The 8,970-nt window shown below is 45.5% G+C and overlaps 2 non-coding genes across 2 annotated transcripts; both read left to right on the forward strand.

Moving 5' to 3' along the window:
- The first annotated feature begins 3,911 nt into the window (after positions 1-3,911).
- trnak-uuu (transfer RNA lysine (anticodon UUU)) lies at positions 3,912-3,984 on the forward strand. The gene has a single exon. It is a non-coding gene; the product is annotated as a tRNA-Lys (tRNA).
- A 197-nt stretch (positions 3,985-4,181) lies between these two features.
- On the forward strand, positions 4,182-4,254 carry trnak-cuu (transfer RNA lysine (anticodon CUU)). Its single transcript has one exon. It is a non-coding gene; the product is annotated as a tRNA-Lys (tRNA).
- Positions 4,255-8,970: the final 4,716 nt, after the last annotated feature.

Below are 8,970 nucleotides of genomic sequence, written 5' to 3' on the forward strand. Positions count from 1 at the left end.
TTTCATAAGACACTCCAGAGTGAGAAACTGGCCTTAGGGGCCGGCTTAAATAAAGTGCTCCCAAGGGGTGCTGGCATCCCTTGGGACATCAGGGGATGAGCTCCCTGGTGGCGGAACATGGGAGTGCATGCTTTACAGATACACAACACATACATTGCCGCAACTTTGATTTCTGCCAACATCCCTTGTGTTTAACCTTCGCCACACGTCCGCCACGATCTCTCGCCGCTCCTCCACCACGACCTCTCACCGTTCCACCACCACGATCTCTCGTAACTCCTCCACCACGACCTCTCACCGCTCCTTTTCCACGACCTCTCACCGCTGCTCCACCACGACCTCTCACCGTTCCTCCACCACGATCTCTCACCGTTCCTCCACCACGACCTCTCACCGTTCCTCCACCACGACCTCTCACCGTTCCACCACCATGATCTGTCAACGTTCCTCCACCACGATCTCTCACCGTTCCTCCACACTGACCTTCCCGCTCCTCAACTGTACCTGGGTCCCGCCGATCTTCCTGCCCATGCACCAAACGGCGACATGTGTTTTGATGACGTGCAGCAGAGCAGGTCTCCAGCCGTCCTGGTTAACCCTTGCCACTGGACCAAGACCTCGCTCTGTCAAGCCCGTGTGGTTGCTGGTGTGCAACGGTCACACCACGTTAAAACAATCCACCCACAGGCATCTTCCACCCTTTGATTGGAGTTCAGGACTGGAATTTCGGGTCCTTCATTGAAACACCTGTGAACCCATGTGGAAGTAAGCCTTCCTCGTTCGAGGACCCATCTATGATGATGATGATGATGTAGTGTGGGACCTTACCAAATGCCTGCTGGAAACCATCAGATTAAATCTAGTAAGACCCGTCCCTTAATTCTGTTTTCACTGACCATGCCTTAGGAAGGCTATATTGGCTTTGGAGGGAGCACTGTGTCGGTTTCCCAGAATGATACCTGGATTCCAAGGTTTAAATTAAGATATGAGACGGCACCCACTGGAAATTAGACGGTTGAGCAGTGATTTGATCAAAATTTTCAAGACAATAAGGGAACAGATAGAATAGGTAGAGATAAATGATTTCCGCCTGTTGGGGAGTACCAGACTAGGGGCCAAAATCTAAACATTAGAGCCAGACGTTTCAGGAGTGAAATTCGGAAACATTCCTACACACACAGGGTGGGAGAGGTTTGGAACTCCCTTCTGCAAAGCTCAGTTGGTGCGGGGTCAGTTATTCATTTTACATCGCATTTTGACCAAAATTATGAAGGAATATGGGCCAAAGGTGGGTATATGGAGTTTCGTCACAGATCAGCCATGACCACATTGAATGGCGGAACCGGCTCGAGGGGCTGAATGGCCTCCTCCTGTTCCTGTGTCACAGGCTCGAGGAGACTACTGTGGGATGAGGGCAGAGTTGGCTAAAGTAGACTGGGAATACAGACTAAACGGTGGCACAATTGAGGAACAGCAGAGGACTTTTAAGGAGCTCTTTCATCGTGCACAACAAAAATATATTCCAGTGAAAAAGAAAGGCCGTAAGAGAAGGGATAACCTGCCGTGGATAACCAAGGAAATAAAGGAGAGTATCAAATTAATAATCCATCCTTATAAGGTGGCCAAGGTTAGTGGGAAACTAGAAGATTGGGAAAATTTTAAACGACAGCAAACAATGACTAAGAAAGCAATAAAGAAAGGAAAGATAGATTACGAAATTAAACTTGCGCAAAACATAAAAACAGATAGTAAAAGCTTTTACCGATATATAAAACGGCAAAGAGTGACGAAAGTAAATGTTGGTCCCTCAGAAGATGAGAAGGGGGATTTAATAATGGGAAATGTGTAAATGGCTGAGACCTTAAACAATTATTTTGCTTCGGTCTTCACAGTGGAAGACACAAAAACCATGCCAGAAATTGCTGGTCACAGGAATGTGGGAAGGGAGGACCTTGAGACAATCACTATCACGAGGCGGGTAGTGCTGGGAAGGCTAATGGGACTCAAGGTAGACAAGTTCCCTGGTCCTGATGAAATCCATCCCAGCGTATTAAAAGGGATGGCGGAAGTTATAGCAGATGCATTCGTTATAATCTTGCAAAATTCTCTGGGCTCTGGGGAGGTACCAGCGGATTGGAAAACAGCTAATGTAATGCCTCTGTTTAAAAAAGTGGGCAGACAAAAGGCAGGTAATTTTCGGCCGGTTAGTTTAAAATCTATAGTGGGGAAAATGCTTGAAACTATCATTAAGAAGAAATAGCGGGACATCTCGATAGGAATAGTGCAATCAAGCAGACACAGCATGGATTCCTGAAGGGGAAATCATGTTTAATTAATTTACTGGAATACTTTGAGGATATAACGAGCATGGTGGATAGAGGTGTACCGATGGATGTGGTGTATTTCGATTTCCAAAAGGAATTCCATAAGGTAGCACACAAAAGGTTACTTCCGAAGATAGAGGTACGCGGAGTCAGAGGATATGTATAAGCATGGATCTAGAATTGCCTGGCGAAAAGAAAGCAGAGAGTTGGGATAAATGGGTGCTCTTCAGGTTGGAAATCGGTGGTTAGTGGTGTGCCACAGGGATCGGTGCTGGGACTACAACTGTTTGCAATATACATAGATGACCTGGAAGAGGGGAAAAGTGTAGTGTAACAAAAACTACAGTTGACACAAATATTAATGGGAAAGCGGATTGTGTAGAAGACACAGAGAGGCTGCAAAGAGATTTGGATAGGTTAAGCGAATGGGCTAAGGTTTGGCAGATGGAATACAATGTCGGAAAGTGTTTGGTCATCCTCATTGGGAAAGAAAACAGTAAAAGGGAACATTATTTGAATGGGGAAGAATTACAACATGCTGCGGTGCATGTCCTTGTGCATGAATCCCAAAATGTTAGTTTGCAGGTGCAGCAGGTAATCAGGAAGGCGAATGGAATGTTCGCCTTCATTGCGAGAGGCAAGGAGTACAAAAGCAGGGAGGTCCTGATGCAACTGTAAAGGGTATTGGTGAGGCCGCACCTGGAGTACTGCGTGCAGTTTTGTTCACCTTACTTAAAGAAGGATATGCTGGCTTTGGAGGGGATACAGAGACGATTCACTCGGCTGATTCCGCAGATGAGGGGGTTACCATATGATGATAGATTCAGTAGACTGGATCTTTACTAGTTCGAGTGCAGAAGGATGACTAAATATATTCAAAAAGGAGTTAGATGAAGTCCTTACTACTAGGGGAATCAAGGGGTATGGTGAGAAAGCAGGAATGGGGTACTGAAGTTGCATGTTCAGCCATGAACTCATGGCCGAATGGCCTACTCCTGCATCTATTCTCTATGTATCTATGTTTCTATGTTACTTGTATTTGTGTCTTTAATTAAACTCTGTGGCGTCTGACTCCCGATTATGCCTCTGCTGAATAAGAATGGAGGGTTTGACGTTGACCAGACTGCACTGCCCCTGATATGTGTCAGCTCATCCTTTATATTCAGCTGTTTCTCGCCCTTTGATGGGCTGCAGTATCGCGGATATCACGTTGGTCTCACACGCGAAAGGTCCCCGGTGCATCCGTTTTCTCTCACTCAAATGTATCTATTTATTGAAGTGAAATAAAAAGCAATTAAGGAATAAGGGAGCCCTTTTGCCAGGAGAATAAATAGCAAATAAAAACAGCAAATGCTGGAAATCTCAGCAGGTCAGGCAGCATTTGGTGGGAAACTTAACTCGCATCCGATTGTTCATCCACAGAAAGTTTAAACATCATGTTTCTGCCCGGGATTGAACCAGGGACCTTTTGCGTGTAAAGCAAACGTGATAAACACGACACGAGTTTCAACAGCAAGTTTCAACATCTGGGGCGGAGCCAACAGGCGCCTCGCTGCAATGAGCGATGAAAATCTGCGTTGGGCAGAAGCCCGGCGAGCTCAGTCGGTAGAGTATGAGATTTTTAATCTCAGGGTCGTGGGTCCGAGCCCCACGTTGGGTGAGTACATTTATTTTAATTTAATGCAGCTTTCAAGGAAAAACATCATTAATGAACCCACAATCTTCTTTTGCACAATTGAAGTAATGCTAATTGAAGGAACTCCACAATTCAAGTCTGTGAGATACTCAATCATGATTTCAATCATCATTAATCCACCCACAACATTTGACATACGTCAAGGATCCCACATTTGCCAAGCCCGGCTAGCTCAGTAGGTAGAGCATAAGACTCTTAATCTCAGGGTCGTGGGTTCAAGCCCCAATTTGGGCGAACAAGTGCTGTTAAACTTTTATGTTGCTTTCACGGGAAAACATCATTAATTAACTGATCAATTGGAGAGGCTGGGTCCGTTTCCTTTGGAACAGAGTATTTGTCCTCCAGGATCCATCGTTTCCTTGCTGAATCACAATAACCAGACCCTATATCTCCCTCTGTATGTTCGGGGGTCTCTTCTCCATTCCCAGTCGTGTGATCGCCCCTTTTCTGTTCTCCAATTCAATCCATAAGGCCTCGTTCAAAAATCTGTCTATCTCCACCTTAAATATATTCAATGACCCAGCCTCCACAGCTCTCTGGGGCAGAAAGCTCCAAAGATGCACCACCCTCTGAGAGAAGAAATTCCTCCTCATCTCCGTATTAAATGGGCGACCCTTAAACATTCAGGGAATAAGGAGTTATGGGGATCAGCCATGATCGTATTGAATGGTGGAGAAGGCTCGAGGGAACATGTGGCCTACTCCTGCTCCGAATTCTTATGTTCTGATGACCCCTTATTCTGAAACTGTGCCCCCAAGTTCTAGATTCCCCCACAAGTGGAAACATAGAAACATAGAAAATAGGTGCAGTAGTAGGCCATTCGGCCCTTTGTGCCTGCACCGCCATTCACTATGATCATAGCTGATCATGCCCTCAGTACCCCTTTCCTGCTTTCTCTCCATACACCTTGATTCGTTTAGCCATAAGGGACATATCTAACTCCTTTTTGAATGTGTGGGTCAATTCCCGTGAAAGTAACATAAAAGTTGAAGGAAAATAATTCACGCAAGGTGGGGCTCGAACGCATTACCTTAAAATTGAAAATCTCATGCTTTATAGACTGAGTTAGACAGGCTTGCCCACATCTACTTTGTCAATGGTCAACCCCAGGATGTTGATGTGTATTAGTCAAAGGAACATAAGAAATCAGAGCAGGAGCCGGCCATTCGGCCCCTCGAGCCTGCTCCACCATTTAATAAGATCATGGCTGATCCGATCATGGACTCCGCTCCACTTCCCCGCCCGCTGCCCATAACCCCTCAACCCGGTATTGTTTAAGAAACTGTCTATTGATGTCCTAAATATATTCAATTTCCCAGCTTCCACAGCTCTCTGGGACAGTGAATTGCACAGATTTACAACCCTCTGAGAGAAGAAATTACTCCTCATCTCAGTTTTAACTGGGCGGCCCCTTATTCTAAGATCATGCCCCTCGTTCTAGTATCCCCCATCGGTGGAAACATCCTCTCTGCATCCACTGTTAGTGAAAATAAATTCACATAGACTCTGGTAAGGTAAGAGTGAAAACTTTATTGCTAACAGAGCTATGGGAGAAGAGTTGAGATCTAGCGATCTCCCGGAGTGCCTTGTGCCGCGGAGTTATAAGCAGTTTACAGGTGGTGGAATACAATCATTTAAATTAATTTACATACAACCAATCGATCCATATGGCAACGCAATTAATTCACATTCAACTTTTTAGTCCTAGTGAAACCTGATAGCACGGTGCGGGGTTGGGGGCCCTTCCTCTTTATCTTCTTTTGTGGTTAGTTATTCTGTTGCAAAGCTTTCGATGAAACAGTGGCCTGCACCTGGCCAGGAGTCACTTGTTGCTGCAGAGTTCATATCAGGGAGAGCAGATAGGCTTCTTGGTGCAAAGTTCATTACGTGGTGGCTTACCCATCATGCTTTGCTATGTCTGAAAATCCACTCCAACACCGTCATTCTGTTCTCGGAAAACCAGCTCCTGAAGTATCGGCCAGCTGTGTAGGTTAAAGCTCGGATTATATTCCTAAGATTACTTTAACTACGGCGTTTCTGTAGTGTAGCGGTTATCACATTCGCCTCTCATGTAACAAGTCCAGACGAAAAAATTATTTTGGAGGCTATTTTTGCTGTAAATAAATTGAACAAAAGTCGCCCAAGGTTCCTTGTCGCATGAGCAGTGAAGATTTTAAACCAGTCTCCTAAATACAGAGTGTATAAAGGCAGATAGGGGAGAAAACTTCATCAATGATTCAAGCAATTAAATGATTAACATAAGAACAGAAGAAATAGGAACAGGAGTCGGCCATTCGGCCTCTCGATCCTGCTCTGCCATTCAATAAGATCATGGCTGATCTGACCATGGACTCTGAGTTAAGGGACTCGGGGGCCTGTTCTCTCTCCCCTGAGAAGGTTCACGTTCTACAGTCCAGCCTCTAAAAGGCACCACTCTGTGCACAGTCCTTGCCGGGTTTGAGTCCTAAGGATGAGTCATCTGCCTCGAGCCACAGGTCGAGGTCATGAATGCTCGGCTCACGGAGATGGCCTTCTGCAGTGTGACTGTGGTATCCGCTGACAGTAGCTTATGAAGGAGGCCCTCGTGGCCGATTCCGATGACAGAGATATCCCGCAGCGCTTCGGTGAGGTGGTCACCAAAATTCCACGGTGCCGCCAGCCTCCTGAGGTCTGCAGCATATTTATATCTCCTGGACTTCGGGCCGTCGGTGTGTATAAAACCGGTGTCTGTCTATGAGGATGCTCTCTTTGGGCTTGAGTTGTCCTTGGATCAGTGTTACAAGCTCCTCGTACGCCTTGGTCATTGTCTTCCCTGGTGCCAGCAAGTGCCTGACGAGGCCATAGACGATGGACCCACAACTGGTTAGCAGGATAGCTCTGCACTTATCAGCCAGTATGGCCGGGATGTCACCAGCCAGGTCGTTTGCTGTGAAGAAATGGACAAGCCTCTCCACAAAGGCTTCTTAATCATCACCATCAGCGAACTGCTGCAACGTACCAAGGTTAACCATTTTCGTGTGAAGGTCCGTAATCTCGTCGCCAATTGTTATACCTTCAGATGCTCTGATGATGACTTCACGAGACAATGTGTCATGCTTGAACTGTAGTGACCTTAGTCCTTTATTGATAACCACAGAGTTCGGATCACACCTGTTGGCCTGCCTTTTACATTAGGCCAGGCACACCTGTACAGGTAAGCTACAAGTCTCCCACTGCAGTGCCCTCTGGTGCACACCTTGTAATAGTACAAGAAGTAACCATGCAGAACACATGACAGGTGTCACTGTGGAACAATTTCTCTCACTTGAAGTTAGACACACTACCGTGGGCACTACGAGGTCTAGGTAGCTAGCCATTGACATAAATTAATATAAATATATTGACATGTATAGTAACTGTTCCCTGGTGGTCGAGGGGTTAAGACCCGGCGCACGAACCTGGTTTCAATCCTCGATCAATTCATCACATAAAAATAATTGAGGTCTGTGAGCCGATTAATAATTGCTGTATTCACCATGAATACAAATACTTTCTGTGATAGACCAAGCTTACAGACTATCTGGCTTCTCCTGCCCTTTGCCGGGCACGTGTTCGGGGTTTAATTTTGTAAACTGGGTGAGTTCGCTGATCGCGGGGAGACGGTCGGAGCCTCTGTGACCACACTGTGAGGATGTGAAAGTCAACACGGTGGCTGGGTGATGCCTGACATTTCTGTAAATGGCAGCGGAGGAGAAGGATTGAGAACTTTCAGTGTGGGACAGAAGTTGTTTAAGGTGAGCCAACACATTCCCGATCAGCACAAAGGGAGCTCACTGGTCAGCTCCCCTCTGTTGGGGCTGATGTAGCAGAGGTTTCTGTAGTGTAGTGGTTATCACGTTTGCTTTATACGCAAAAAGTCCTTGGTTCGATTCTGGGTACAAACTTCATGTTTAAACTTGCTGTGGATGAACAATCGCAGGCGAGTTAAGTCTCCCTGCAAATGCTGCCTGACCTGTTGAGATTTCCAGCATTTGCTGTTTTTATTTGCTATTTATTCTCTTGGCAAAAGGCTCCCTTATTCCTTAATTGCTTTTTATTTCACTTCAATAAATAGATAACTTTGAGTGAGAGAAAACGGATCCACCGAGGACCTTTCGCGTGTGAGACCAATGTGATATCTGCTACACTGCAGCCCATCAAAAGGCGATAAACCACTGAATATAAAGGATGATCTGACAAATATCAGGAGCAGTGCAGTCTGGTCAACGTCAAACCCTCCTTTCTTATTCAGCAGTGGCATGAACGGGAGTCAAACGTCACAAAGTTTAATTAAAGACATAAATGCAAGTAACACTTCCAAATCTTTTCAGTGTAAAATTCTTTCACTTTATTTGAAATCCTACTGCGTTGAATCTGAAAATACGCACAGTGGGATTTTATCTACACTACTGATTGCATTTTGTGTGCACGGTAGGAATAACCGGTGCTGTTAAATTTGATAAAAGTTGCCCCAGATTCGTGGTGTCATCGGCAATGAAGACTTTGAACCAGAAATCTAAAATACAGTGAGTAAAATGGGATATGGTTTTCGAGTTAAGATGCAAAGCACAGGACAAATGATTGAAGTATGGACTGTTCCTGAGTTAGCATTTGTTTGATTGTGCAAAAGAAGGTGAGGGGTAAATTAATGATGCTTTCCTATGAAAGCAAGAGAAAGGTTTTCGAACAAACCATCCGGTGACTGTCAGGGGAGCGCTGCTTGTGATACCTGGTGGGAATGGGCGGGGATTTAAAAGCCCCTTGTATTGCAAAACCTTCATATAGATGAACATCCCTTAACTGCTGTGTAGACCTTGTGGTGCAACGGTAGTGCATCTGACTCGAAGTTAAAAGGTTCCGTGTTCAAATCAGGTCGGGGTCACTGTTGTTTTAGCAATTGCTGTTTCACAATAACCAGACCCTTGCTGCAAT

This window comes from Pristiophorus japonicus, unplaced genomic scaffold (assembly GCF_044704955.1).
Source record: "Pristiophorus japonicus isolate sPriJap1 unplaced genomic scaffold, sPriJap1.hap1 HAP1_SCAFFOLD_42, whole genome shotgun sequence".
Taxonomy (NCBI): domain Eukaryota; kingdom Metazoa; phylum Chordata; class Chondrichthyes; family Pristiophoridae; genus Pristiophorus; species Pristiophorus japonicus.